Raw genomic sequence first — 13,294 nt, forward strand, 5'->3', positions numbered from 1 at the left:
TAAATAAAAAATAGAACAAAATTATTCAATGAAAAAATAAAATATTGTGAGGAACAAATTTACAAATCTAAAAAAAATAAAATTTGTTCTATTATTCTTCACTTTTATAAGATTTTACAATTACTTCATCTTCTTCATAAAAAATAATACAATCAGATTTCAATAGATATATATTTTAAAATTTTTATATAAAAACAACAGAAACATATGAAAAAACAAAAACATGAATATCAACAAACTCCAAACAACAAATAACTAACATATCTAAAAAAATACATCTTTTAATTTTTTTATAAGCAAAAGGAATTTCATATAAATGTAAAACGAAAAGAAAAGAAATCTTTTATGGTACCAACAAAAGGACCAACATTCACTACAAGAAAATAAGCACTTTGCGACAGTTAAAATTGCAGTTTGCAACGGTTTCAAGTGTCGCAATTGCACATCTGCGACGATTGTCTAACCGTTGCTGATTTGTGTGTCGCAAGAGAACATTGCAACGATTTTGAAAACCGTCGTTACAACTGTCGCAATTGTTCTTGCAACGGTTCCTAACTATCCCTATATTTTTTCCCACATATTTAATAGCAGAGGTTGCGACGGTTACAAAACCGTCGCAAGCATATTTTTTTTAAAATATGATTTTAATTTTTTTAATTCCCTTTGGTGGCTTATTAAATAACAATTATAATAACCATACAAGATTAGGAGAATTAAAATGCACAAGTATATAAATAATTTAATTTCATTCATATAATTAATTTAATAGTGACAACATTCATACACATAAAAAATTTAATTAAACAACTTGAAACTCTAAAAGGAAAAAAAGCAATCCCTAGTATGTTATGTTGCTTCATGATCCTTAATCATTTCTCGATTCTTCTTATTCAATTACCTGAAAAAACATAACTATATATTAGGATACTTAAAAAAACGAACAGAATTGAACAAATTGACTTAGTCCATGGCATAATTCCACAAGATAAATGGTTCATAGCTTCAAATATACATAATGGTGTCTCTTTTCTAAACATATCAAATAAATGAACTGAGAACAAGAATACCATAGTAATATGATATCTTATCCAAACAAAAACTCTCTAACTCACAAAAATAGAACTCGGTAAATTACAATGTTATAAATATCTTGATTTCAAACCAAATCATGGTCAACCCCAGGGATTTTCAAAGAGCAAATATGTTTTGTAGACATAAGTAGTGTCTCATAACAAAAAAAAAAAAAAGTCAGCAATACCAATCCTAAAAACAAGACAGCAATACAATAGGAGTGCACTCATACATTATCTTCATTTAGCATATAAAGCAACCAAAGCCATACCAAAATCCTACAATGCGTTCAGTACCTACACCATGATAGTAAGTCCCTTAATGCATTTATTACTTGATTAAAGTTTATCTACTAATCCCCAAACTAAAAGCAACATAAAACAAAGAAAAGAGACAAAAGGAGGAAAGGACTTACGAAAACGGTAGCAGAGTTACAAAATCAGCAGCAGGGTTAAAATTTGGCAGCAGACTTAAGAAATTGGCTGCGCAAAATGAGAAATGCTTCTATCTTTAGTTGAATTCAATCACTATATGTGTGAGTAAAGTAATGAATTGCATGAATGACCAAACCCCTCAAACAAGAGACAAAAAAAAAACTATTAAGAAACTTGGGGAAACTCAGTATTTCAGACTAACAAAAGGGAGACACACTAAATCAGATTCTGCTCAAAGAAAGGGAAACTCAACATTTTAGTCAAGTTTCTCATATTTAAGTTTTAGTTACTAGTAACATTTACTATTCGGGAACAAAATTTAAGTTAACAAAGAAAGCATCCACCACTGAATGTATCAACTCTAGAATAAAAATGAACACCACATTTTCTACAAAAGTTGGAAATCCTTTTATATGCTACTAGTTCCATCCATACAATTTTGCTTCAATGTGCACCATGACTTCCAATATTGTAACAAATCTCTAAAGCCGACTCTACAAGTAGCTCAAAAACCAGAAGAGGAAAATGAAAAAATGTAAGCAACAAGAAACATATATTAAAAAATCAACCTCTGTATATTACCTTTTATTTGGTGTTTCAAAGTTCTTATGTGAATTTTTGACATTTTCATGATTAATCTTATTAGGTGCTATTAGAATCAAAATTCATCATTGTTGTATGAAATTACGATACAAAGTCAATAGAATAAAATCCAATTAACTATGTTAAAATCCAATAGCTTCTTGTATAAGTTGACATTAGTTTTTTATCTCAATTTTCTCAAAAGCTCTCTCATTTAACTTCTTCATGAACACCAATAAAGACTTTTCAACAAGTGGTGAACTGCAAACTTAATTCAAGTGAAAAGCTCCACAAGATAGAAGCTAAACCAAAATTAACACTAAAAAGCTGGCAATGTTGAAAAAAGTATAAAACCACTATGCAAACATAGAGCAACATATATATAAAGGAAAAAAAACCCAGAAGACAAGAAAAAGAATCTTCACCTGTGAAAAGTTTGAAAGCAGCTGGTTTACTTCTCGTCTATGTAACACAAAACACATCTTACTTCTTATTCATGTACTACCCCGGATCAACAATTGTCGGCCTCGCACACTGGTGTCTAATAAACAAACACACATCAACTGATCAATCTCCATTCCTGAAACAAAACAAGAATCAATAACAAATGATAGAAAAACTTACTCTTTCCATCCAATGTCACTAGTATGATCGATGAAATTAAGATCACAAGGCAAGTAGCTAAATGTATGAAGCAGATCTACTCATCCAAACCTCACAAAACAAAACAAACAATCAATTCTCAAAAAAAAAAACATCATAAAAATCATACAAAATCTTAAATTTCAATTCTCAACCTAACATGCCATTCTACTAATCTTCACAACCAACAAAAACAGATCCAAAGCAAAGCTATGATACAATCAGCTGATAGTTGTTTTTTCAAAGGATAACTTGCTCAAAGAGAGAACAAGGAACCTGATATGAAAACAATGAACTATGTTCAACGAGAGAAAGAAATAGAAGCTTTGTCACTAGCCAGAAATTGAGAAGCTTCGTCGAAAATTTAGGGATTAGGTATTGAAATGAAGGAAACAACAATTTAAGGATTTAGGTCGATGACTAGGGATTTAGTGCTTGTGATAGAAAACGGCGATGAAGCAAATTCAATCACCATAGAATTTCAATCAACAAAACATAAGTAGAAAATGGAAATACCATTACAGTCTCTAAAAATAGCATTAAATACCTTTTTGCACAACACCTATAGAAAGTAATCAAAAGTTTACAATCAAGCATAGTTAGGAACTTGCACTCATGCTCAGTAACTATTAGCAATGCCCCAACCCCCAAAATCTAGTACTCAAGCAAGAATGAAGCCATATATTAAACAAGACATTTATTTTACTCAAAACAAGTGAACACAATTGCACCAACTATGCCTGATTTTCAATAAATACACATGATGTACTCACCCATCAGTTGGAATACTGGTTGTGGTCAACCTTACAAAGGCTCCATATATCATAGGGAAAGAAATACTAACAGCAGAAGCAGAAGCAAAGAAAACAACCTATACAACATGATAATTGATAAATCATCAAACTAAAACAGATAACAAATAAACTGGTCCAATTGGAAAATATTTGGTATTGTGATTCACAAGAGTTCCATCTAAATGCAATAAATCAATAAAACCCAAAAACTCCAATAAGCTAAATACCTATCAATGAATCAATTAGTGAACAATTCATACCGGTTACCATCTCAAAAACACCAAAAACCACCAAAAGATCCCTATTTTCTTCAATTTTCAATTGACTCTGAATAAAAAAATAAAATTGAAGAGAAAACGAAATACCCCATTCATTATCTTGTTTTGAAATGAGAGCAACGAACCAGTTTGCGATTTTGCTATTTAAGGAATGAAGAAAACGATTTAGGGATTAGGGTTGATGAAGAAAATGAGTAGATTAGGCGTGATAGGAAACTGTGATGAAGAAATCAGTTACGGTAATGATCGGAGAAGGAAACAGAGGTGAAGAAGCGGTGGTGATGGAAACGGCGGTGAAGAATCGGTGGTGAAGGAAATGGCGGTGAAGACAACGAAGGAGAGTGTTTTGTGTTTTTTTTGTAACAATAAGAAGTGTTTTTGTGTGAGTGTGAGGATTCTATTTTCAATTGTTTTTTTTTTTTGGAAAAAGAGGGATTCAATTTTAACAAGGCGCCAAGATGAAATTTTAGGTCATGGGAACAAAAACACTGCGACGGTTGTAGAAACCGTCACATAAACCGTTGCAAATGTCTTTACAAAATCACATTGCGACAGTTTTTTTCAAGTTGTCGCAATGGAAGTGTCGCAAAATGCTTATTTTCTTGTAGTGATTTATCTACAAATATATGTATAAACTACTAAAAAAAAAACTAGATCTGATTTTTTTGTTGGTGCAGAAAAGCATAAGAAGCCACACACAGATTCAAAAAAACAATATCCAAAAGAAAGCTTACTTGATGAAGGTGGCCGGAGATACAACTACAACCACTCAAAATCTCTACAATCCCTCTTACACAAACAACCACCACTTTCAATCTTTATCTCTAAAATAAGTAAATAACATAAAAACAAACAAAACAAAACACCAAACATAAACAGACGAAAAGAAAAAGAGGTAACTGAACAAAGAAAACCATTTTTTGGATTTTTAAATTGTTTGTTTATATTTCGTTGTTTGTAAGGTTTGATTTGTGTTTAAAATGGTGAATAAGTGTTTTTAAAAGTGATTTGGGATTTTTTAGGGTTTTGATTGGTGTAGGCGGTGGTCAGCAGGGTGGCACCGCCGCCGGAGACTGCCCGACACGGCAGCCCACTGCCGGAAACAGGTGGTCCGGTTGAAGCTCAACCAGAATCTTCATGTTCTTGAAGAACATTGATGAACACCAACAACAAAGAGAGAGAGCAGTAAGGGTAGAGAGAGAAGGGTTAGAGAGAGAAAGAAAATGAGAGAATGAAAAATCTGAAGGGGTTTGGGTATTTAAACTCTAATGATTTGGTGCAACGCGCGTGCACCGTGCGTTTTTTATCACAGCCGTTTGATTAATCAAACGGACTGTATGTGTCCCCCTGTGATCAAATCAGAAATGTCTGATCCATCAGATGGACTTGATCGTTCTCTTGATTTTTTGTTTGTGTCGGGATGCAAATGGGCATATATTGTGGGCTGGGTTTTGTCGCATTTAGATCTTTTACACCGCCTGTTATTTATTCTGCACCCCTGACCTTTTATTTTTATAAGCACCTATTTATATTTATAATGCATATTAAAAAAATTGGTAGTGTAACTAGCGTATTTTTTTGTATGTAACAATTACTATATAAGTAAATATGTGGGATAAAATATGATATTGGTAGTTACATGGGACAAATTATGTTACTGATTCATAGAACTCATAACAATCATATATATTAAATAAATCATATATATGACAAATTATGCTATTGATTAATGAAACTCATAACAATCTCAAAATAACTATGATATATACTAAATAAATCTGACATGGGATAAATTATGCTATTGATTTATAGAACTTATAACAATTTGAAAATAAAATCATACATAGGACAAATTATACTACTGACTCATAATACATTAAATAATTTTTTTTTAATTTTAATTAGCAAAGTGTAACTTCTAAAAATATCGGCGTAACGTTACGACCCGTGCAATAGCACGGTATATTCCTAGTTTTATGTAAACTTGGATCGTTAAATTGTGATGTGTAACTATGTTATGCCTTTTGTGTGCACTAACTAGTTTACAACTTTAAACCTGTAGATAAAATATTGTGCACTTCACATGTGATCGTTAAAACTGATTTTGTCTCTTTAAAGAGCCTAACAAATTTGTCTTTTGAATCAAGAGCCTAATAAACTTGTTTTGTGTTTTACTTTTACATGATGTATCTACTGTAACTATTTCTTGTACACAATCATAGTTATTCATGAGTTTGGAACTTCAAGCAAGAGACACGCTGCAACATATCTGCATAGGTCCAAATTCGTGCTCTATTGCCGATGTTGGTGTAACCTGATGGACATTGATTCTTCTTCTTCTATAACAACCGCATTGCCTACCGTTGCTACTGAAAGTGATAGTGTTTCTACCACTACAAGAATTTTTAGTATTTAATAGAAATTGGCAGAGAAAAGATGATTATTTCATTCCTCATGGTGTCAATATATACAACTTATTTCACATAGAATTTGCCTACAATTTCTCCTATTATTGATTCTACGAGATTCTCTCATTACAGCTAAGAATGCACAGCTAATTATATGTTACAACCAATTACAGCAAACCATGATGAAAATAATTATACAATTAATCACTGATTTACTTATTTCCTTATTACCCCCCCTCAAGTTGGAGCATGGAGATTGTGAATGCCCAACTTGCCAAGCAGAGAAAGAAATTGAGATCTTCCAAGTGCTTTTGTAAAGATATCAGCCAGTTGAGCAGTAGTAGGGACATATGTAGAGCGAATGTGATCTTTGACTATCTCGTCTCGGATAAAGTGACAATCAACTTCAATATGCTTGGTTCGTTCGTGAAAAACTGGATTTTTAGCTATATGGAGAGCTGCCTGACTATCGCAGTAAATTTGCATTGGTTGAGTATGCGAGATACCAAGACTAGACAGAAGACCTTTGAGCCATTTCAACTCACAACATATGGTAGCCATAGATCGGTATTCAGCTTCGGCAGAAGATCGAGAAACAGTGTGTTGCTTCTTGGTTTTCCAAGAGATGGGAGAGTTACCAAGGAGTATAAACCAACCTGTGAGTGAGCGGCGCGTTAGAGGACAGCTAGCCCAATCTGAATCACTCCATCCATACAGTTGCAATGAACTATCATGCCGCAACAAAATGCCTTGCCCAGGATTTCCTTTTAGATAGCGCACTACCCGCAAAGCAGCCTCCCAATGTTCTTGCCTCGGTTGTTGCATGAATTGAGACAAAATGTGAACACAGTACGAGAGTTCTGGTCTCGTGAAACATAGATAAATAAGACGTCCAACTAACCGTCGATACTTCTCAGGTTGGGCAAGGATATCACCGGTAGCAAGAGCCAAGCGATGGTTTTGCTCAAGAGGTGTAGAAGCAGGCTTAGAACCAAGAAGGCCAGTTTCAGAAATTATGTCTAGAGCATATTTCCTTTGACAGAGAAGGATTCCAGTTGTTGACCTTGCAACTTCTACGCCAAGAAAATATTTTAGAGTTCCCAAATCCTTCATATGAAAACAAGTATGCAAATATGTTTTGAATGTCGAAATAGCAATGTGATCATTCCCAGTAATAATAAGGTCATCAACATAAACTAACACCGCAAGAAAACAGTCTTGTCGTTGTAGCACAAATAAAGAGTAATCATATAATGATTGTTCGAACCCATATGTTTTGAGTGCAGTGGACAGCTTGGCAAACCAACAACGTGGAGCTTGTTTGAGTCCATACAAAGATTTATGGAGTCTACATACCATTCCAGGCTGTGTAGTGTGAAAGTCGGGCGGTGGTTTCATAAAGACTTCTTCCTGAAGATCCCCGTGAAGAAATGCATTATGTACATCCATCTGGTGTAACTCCCAATTTTTCGTTGCAGCTACTGCCAACACAGTGCGCACTGTCACCATTTTAGCAACGGGAGCAAATGTTTCATTATAATCTATACCTTCAATTTGGTGATTTCCAAGTATCACCAAGCGAGCCTTAAATCTTTCTACCGTCCCATCAGATTTGTGCTTAATTTTGTAAACCCATTTACATCCAAGTTTCTTCTTTCCTGGAGGTAAATGAGTGACAGACCATGTTCCATTATTCTCAAGTGCTTGAATCTCACTTTGCATTGCTTCCCTCCATCTATGGTCTTTTACCGCCTCAACATAAGAGGTAGGTTCTTTACTATGATCAAGACCTGCAACAAAAGCTCGATGTGCAAGCGAAAACTTTTCAAGATTAACATAATGTGTTATCGGATAAGGCATACCTGAGAATGATGATAGAGAAGGCAATTGGCTGGATGGGCTTATCTTTTGAGCAGTGTGAGTGACAAAACCTTTCAATTTAGTGGAGGGAAATTTTTGTCTTTGTCCTTTCCCCAAAGTCTCTATAGTTTGACTTGGCAATTCTGCTACATTTTCTGACAATGCTTCCAAGTTCAATTGATCTTCCACTTCAATTTCATTACCCCCCTTCTCATCTAAGGCAGGATGACCTTGGTCAGAGCACAAAGTCTCCCCAACTTCAACACCCTTATCCAACTCTTCCTCATCTAAATCAGCATCTTCATCATGCGGTACATGAGTTAAAATTCTCTCGGATACAACTTCGGCCGTGCTAGCAAAAGGGTATTCGGTTTCGAAAAATTCTACATCTCGAGAAACAAATTGTTCTCTATTTTCAAGATCAAACAATCTCCATCCTTTCTTTCCATAGGGGTATCCAATAAAAATACATTTTCTACTTTTACTAGCAAATTTATCTCCTTTTCTGTTCAGATTATGTGCATAGCATAGACATCCAAACACTCGTATGTGTTCAAGTGAGGGTGCTTGTCCGTGCAACATCTCATATGGAGTTTTGCCATTCAAAATTGCAGAAGGGGTCCTATTCAACAAATATCCTGCTGCTAGTATGCATTCACCCCAAAAATCAATAGGAAGATTACTTTGGAATCGCAAAGCTCGCGCCACATTAAGGATGTGTCTATGCTTTCTCTCAACTCTCCCGTTTTGTTGAGGTGTACCAACACACGACGTTTGAAATATGATCCCATTTTCGTGAAAATAACGTTTCATGCAAACAAATTCTGTTCCATTATCGCTTCTAAATATTTTTACTTGTTTATCAAATTGTCTTTTGATCAAGGTGAAGAAATTTATGAGTGTTTGCGAAACTTCTCTTTTATCACCAATTAAATAAATCCACACAGCTCGAGAATAATCATCTACAATAGTCACAAAATAAAAAGCGCCACAAGATGAAGCAGTTCTATAAGGACCCCATAAATCACAATGAATTAATTCAAATGCATCATTAGCTACATGTTCACTAAGAGAAAACTTTTCTCTAGTTTGTTTTGCTCTCAAACACACATCACAATTTTTATTCAACTCAACATGATCATTATTCTTACTAGTGCCTGAGACTAGTCGAGTAACCTTTAAAGAGGGGTGTCCTAGCCGTCGATGCCACAACTCAAGCTGATTTACTCCCACAACACTGCATGCTTGCACTCTTTGAATTGTTCGGAAGTAATACAGCCCATCCCTCCGTTTACCCGCTCCATTCAACATCCTCGAGGTGCGGTCCTGCATAACACACAACTTATCAGAAAAGTGAACAATACAATCTAAATCATCCATCAGTTGAGAAAGTGATATTAGATTGCACTTGAGATTTGGAACATAGAGGACATTATTTAACTTTAACCCTTCATCCAACAAGACAACTCCTTCCTTAGTTGCGCTTGCATTCTTCCCGTCTGGTAAACCGATGGGGCAGGTTTGTATATCATGCAATTCACGCATGATTTCTAAGGTCCCTGTCATGTGATTTGATGCTCCACTGTCTAGTATCCATTCATTACTTTGTGATTTACCTGTCATTCTTTCTGCCGTGTCTGGTTGTATGTTTAAAATCTCCATCAGCTTCTGCCACTGATCAGAAGTTATTCCTGGAAATCCATGGCTCTCTGCCTCTCTTGCAGAAGAATTTCCACCAGCTTGAGCAGCATTGGCACGTACAATAGCAGCCCCTTTTCCTCGACCTGCTCCTCGATTTTGGCTTCTACCTCGTGTACCGCTTTTGCCTTCACCTCACGGCCTATCACCCCACCAATCGGGATATCCAATTAGCTGAAAGCAATTAGCGGCAACATGCCCATCTCTGTTGCAGTTAGTGCACTTGTCTTTGAACTCATCACGACCTCTATTCTTTCCTCCAATTTGGACTGCGAGTCCCATAACATCTCCTCGCTCTTCTTTGTTCCTTGCGATAGTTCTGACTCGTTCTTCTTGTATCATGACAGAATAAATTCTATTCAGATTTGGCAGCGGATCGGAAGCAAGCAGGTTGGAACGCGCCGTTCCATAGACAACGTCATCGAGTCCCATCAGAAATTGATGCACTCGTTCCTCCTCTCTGCGCTTCTCAAGTTTGGTGGTTATACGACAGCTGCAGCCCTCACAATTACAGACAGGTACTTGCTCATAGTTCGCAAGTTCATCCCATAGCAATTTCAGCTTCCCGTAATAAGCCGCTATAGTCATTCCGGATTGTTTACATGCAACTAGATCTGCTTTCAGTTGGTGAATTTTAGGACCATTAGCAACTGAAAATCTTTCCTTAATATCTTCCCACAAATCTCGTGCATTCTCCATATAAGTCATGGTAGAACGCAGATTCGGTTCCACCGTGTTCAGGATCCATGACACAAGCATGGACTGAACAGTCCACCAATCTTCTATTTCAGCAGTACCTTCATCTGGTTTCTTTACGGTGCCTTCAATAAACCCCCATTTTCTTCTTGCACGAAGAGATGTCTTCATGGCACGCGTCCATTCGTCATAATTATTTTCGCCTCGCAGCTGCACTTGAGTAATCAGATTCCCAGGATTGTCATTTGAGTTAAGATCAAAAGGAGAAGATTTTCGCTTCCCTTGGTGTTGATTCTCAGAAGACTCTGGTTTTTTCTCATCTTTCAGATCTTTTAGCTCTGATGCCATAATAGAAATTGGCAGAGAAAAGATGATTATTTCATTCCTCATGGTGTCAATATATACAACTTATTTCACATAGAATTTGCCTACAATTTCTCCTATTATTGATTCTACGAGATTCTCTCATTACAGCTAAGAATGCACAGCTAATTATATGTTACAACCAATTACAGCAAACCATGATGAAAATAATTATACAATTAATCACTGATTTACTTATTTCCTTATTAGTATTACCGGTCAAATTTACCCAGCGGCCTTGAGCCCATGGAAAAATTTCCGACGGAACAGGATAAAAAAAATATAATTGCAGCGGTTTTAGTGAGTTTGGCAGCGGTTGTAAACCGACGCAAAAAAAAAATGGGAGGGAATTTAAATAGAGGAATTAGCGGCGGTTCTAAGCCGCCGAAAAATATTAGCGGGAAAAAAATTTCACATGGAGGAATTTGGGGCGATTTCATGGCCGCCGCAAAATTTAGGCGGCAAATTTTTTATTTTTAAATTTGAAAAAAGCCTCCGCAAAATTTAAAAAACCGCCGCAAATAATAGGTGGAAAAAATTCAAATTAAAAAGAGGATTTTGCAGCGGTTTCAAAACCGCTGCTAAATGTTAGGCACCATATTCGGAAGTTGAACTGAATCGAAACTTTGCTAAAATGAAACTAGGGTTGAACGATTTTCAGACTTCCATATCCACAACTTAACTGAACGATTCTGAGTGAGATCTGTTGACTGAATCGAAGTTGAACGGTTCTGAAGTTGAACGATTTTCAAAATGAGTGAACAATTCTGAATCACAACTTTGCTGAAATGAAACTAGGGTTGAACATTTTTCAAGAAAAAGAAGAGGGAAAAAAGGATTTAACAATTATGAATGATTATGAGTCGTAGCTTGAGACTTGTGATTGCAAAAAAAGACGAAGGAAAAAGGAAAGGTGTAGCGTTTTTTTTTTCAAATTTGAGCCACCGAGGGTTTGAAAAGAACAGCCGCAAAGTCATACAATTAACATAGCGAACAACGGTTTATAAGGAACCGGCGTTGTAATTGTGTCGCAATTTTCATGAAAATAGTTTATTTAAATTTTTTATTAGTTGACAATTTGTCTTGTGTATAATTGTGATTTAAAAAAATACTAGTAGTTTGATTGGTTGAAGTTATTGTTCTATTATGTCTTGTTGAAATCACTAGTGGTTTGAATTCACAAAAAATATTAAAATTAAATTTCTTTTATATTGTAACTATTTGATCTAAGTTTAATAAGAATGATTCCTATCTTAACTTTATTTCCTATTTAATTTTAGTATATTTCATTGGTGCTTTCATTCTCACCATGGCAGAGTACATGAAGAACATCGCAGATCGATGGGAGAAAATGCACGCTCGCAACAACGTTGCTTTCGACAGAATCAGCTCCAAATTGGAGATTCTACTACAACGCAACAACTGCTCGTCGAGCTCTTCCCATGGTGCATCGAACTCGTCCAAACACATCCCTACATCAGAACCATTGAATATCAATTTGTTGATGTATGATGAATTTCGTTCATCTGCAAAACAGATCGAGGTTCCTTCTGTTCGTGAGTCGAAATTAGTGGAAGAAGAGATAATAGCTCCTGAATTGACGAACGATCCGACTACTGATGGAATTGGTTCGATCATGGAACCATTCGTCGACAGTTGCGCTGCCAGTGCCGAAGGATTTCCTTCCCTCCACGGAACCGATTGAAGAACAATCCAACGCCAATGATTTTGTTGATGTGAGATATGCTTTCTCAGGTGCTTTCGGTAAGCATATCATCTGTTTTGACGACACGCCAAATTTAGAGCTTCAGGTTGATTGCAGAAGTTTCAACGAAGTGATGATTCATCCTCCTGATCGGTTAACCATGAAACTGTCTTCAGTGTTACATCCGTCACTACCTAAACCGCCGCCAAAACCACCTGATTGGAGTTTCTACCGTGTCTCTGACTTGATATATAATAACGGGTTTGCAAAGGAAACAATTGATTATTCAGCAATTTGGACTCTGTTTTCTGGTTTCGCCTCCATTGATTATGTTCGGGTTCTTAGTCAAATTTCTTATGTGCTTCAGTTTGATCGTCATTTCAACTTCTATATATTTGGTATTGCTTCAAGCCTATACCTCCATAAATTGTGTTTGGAATCTCACGTGGATGCTTTGCCCTGTTATAGAAATGAATGGAAAAGTGAGGCATACTGTGACTCACGATGTTTGATTTATTTGATAAAATTCTATGTAAATGTTGGTATGTACTATGCACAAAAGGTGTTTGCAGAAATGCCTAAACAAAGTGTTGTCACTTGGTTGACCTTCATTCAAGGATTTTTTACCAGCATCACTTATGGTTGGGAAGACTACACATTACTGTCATTGGATTTAAACATCATTTATGCTTTTTATGATGCCTTTAAATATTGCCTTTTGTCTGATTCTTCTCAAGCATGGTGTTTAATAAAATGTTTTCAT

The 13,294-nt window shown here is 35.8% G+C and overlaps 1 long non-coding RNA gene across 2 annotated transcripts; it reads right to left on the reverse strand.

Annotated features, from left to right (window-relative positions):
• Positions 1-731: 731 nt before the first annotated feature.
• On the reverse strand, positions 732-3,831 carry LOC123912704. Of its 2 annotated transcripts, XR_006811448.1 has the most exons (4): positions 2,712-3,824; positions 2,513-2,628; positions 1,487-1,553; positions 732-898 (listed from the first exon to the last, which is right to left on the reverse strand). It is a non-coding gene; the product is annotated as an uncharacterized LOC123912704 (long non-coding RNA). The 2 variants fall into 2 exon arrangements; XR_006811447.1 differs by having other exon boundaries at positions 1,487-2,628; positions 2,712-3,831.
• Between the last annotated feature and the right edge of the window lie 9,463 nt (positions 3,832-13,294).

Source organism: Trifolium pratense, linkage group LG3 (assembly GCF_020283565.1).
Source record: "Trifolium pratense cultivar HEN17-A07 linkage group LG3, ARS_RC_1.1, whole genome shotgun sequence".
In the NCBI taxonomy this organism is placed as follows: Eukaryota; Viridiplantae; Streptophyta; class Magnoliopsida; order Fabales; family Fabaceae; genus Trifolium; species Trifolium pratense.